Source organism: Salvia hispanica, chromosome 6 (genome assembly GCF_029641045.1).
Source record: "Salvia hispanica isolate PSC_SH4W2 chromosome 6, Shi_PSC_v1, whole genome shotgun sequence".
NCBI lineage: Eukaryota > Viridiplantae > Streptophyta > Magnoliopsida > Lamiales > Lamiaceae > Salvia > Salvia hispanica.
The window spans coordinates 32,313,238-32,315,187 of NC_142697.1; the positions used below are offsets into that span (position 1 = coordinate 32,313,238).

At 37.9% G+C, this 1,950-nt stretch overlaps 1 pseudogene; it reads right to left on the bottom strand.

Moving 5' to 3' along the window:
* Nucleotides 1-301: 301 nt before the first annotated feature.
* On the bottom strand, nt 302-1,633 carry LOC148923589 (putative F-box protein At3g44060; annotated as a pseudogene).
* Nucleotides 1,634-1,950: the final 317 nt, after the last annotated feature.

Sequence of the window (1,950 nt, forward strand, 5' to 3'; positions counted from 1 at the left end):
GGTAAAAGTGAAAGGTGACAAACTTTTAGGGACGGACGAAAAAGAAAATAGGTGACAAATTTTTAGAGACGTAGGAAATAGAATTTTCAACTAACTTACTGAGTTCACAACTTGACACCTTAGGAGTGGGGCAACTTTTAGCCTCAACCATTTTCACCTTAACAAAAGAGAAAGATCGAAACTGAAAGAAACATAAAAACGCCAACCAGATGAAAAATAATACCAAGTCATAAATATTTTCTAGTACAAGGTCAATAAGAAAAAAATAGACAAGAGACTAATATAGTAAATGGTGTTTCTTTCATCTAGTCAAAAAGAGACTCATCCGTTTATAATCTTCGTCGTCACACAGATCTTCAGGATTCTTTTCAACCACAGTCACATCGGGAAACTCCTTCATCGTCTCAAAATACAAAGTCCCGATTGTCAAATAGTTCATTATGCTCTGAAGCACTGTACGAATTTTGTAACGTCCTTTCATTACCTTGAGACATTTGTGATTCGGAAATGGAGGATGGCTTTGCTCAAGTGGACCACGTTGAAGAACCTTTCGATTTCAAACAACCATTACCATACGTATATATAGATATATAAGCAACAATACAAGTAGAAGTCTAGTAGTAGTGTATGAGAGAGGGATACCTTGCGAGTGTCCAAAGTCAATGAAACAGTTATAGCGTTTCCAAGTTGGTGAAGCATCTGATGCAACTCTTTCACATTCTCATCAATATTATAAATGTCTACATAGACTTGTTCCAACATTGGGAGATTCATCTTCAAACATTCCAAAGGTGAAGAGCCCTGATATCGAAACGAGGTAAGCAACGGAGCAGAAATCTCTTGGATAACACAACGACAATCAAGGATTTCAAGAACTCTAAGCTTGGGAGCCTTGAAAACAAGGCCATTCAACGGACACTTGCGCAGAGAGAGCTTCTCGAGCTCCGGGAGGCCGGAAAACATCTCCATCCCGTTGTCATCATCGAAGATCAAATAGGTATGAAGATAAAGGGCTTTTCAAATTTGGTAAAAGAAACCGTCCAGGTACATGAATTTTGTTGTATAGCAGCTTGAGCTTGATCTCGCGAAGCGTTGTGGAGGTGAAAAGCGCGGAGGGGAGCCTGAGGTCGTTGTAGGCGTGGAGGCGGAGGGATTGAACGCCGTGATTGATGGCATAGAGCACGCATTTGATACGATCATCCTCTACATATTATTAGGGAGTATCCATAAGATATTATTCTATTTAGTTAATTATGATTCACCCTATCCTTCTCATATTAGTTTAGATATTATTAGATTTGAATATCTTTTCATATATTTGTTTCTTGTTTATTAAGTTAGGGTAGTAGTTCTATTATTATAAATAGGGATAGGTTGTTATCATTTTAGGCATTCAATTAATCCAATTAATCAATAAAATACTTTTCCTAAACTTGTCTTGAGCAACAAGAAGATTATCTTTCGTTCCTAATTGTTGTTCGTCGGAGAACGTCCGAAAATCAGCAATTCGTGGTCTATCTTTCGAGAACGTCGAAGGTTCGATCACCTTATCCCTCCGAGAAGCTAGTTAACCGGCCTCGTTACGGAGCACGTCTGTAACAACTGGTGCTTTCATCCCGTACTCATCCTCCATCTTCGTTCTTCCATATCCCCCAAATTATTCACCAATATCAAGCTTTCATCCCGAACTCATCCTCCATCTTTGTTCATCTATATTTCCCAAAAAAAAAAAAAAAAATTATCAGCCACAGCACCACCATCATAGCCACATCTAATCCTCCATATTCTCTCTTCCGTAACCCAAACACTCACTCATTCAAAAGAAAAAAAAAAAATTCCACTTACAAAAAAATCCTCGAACAGAAGCTACAATTCCATATTTTACACTTTTCACCTTATTTCATCCATATCCATTTCAAACCAATCAACAAAAAGAAAGAGACCTTCTTC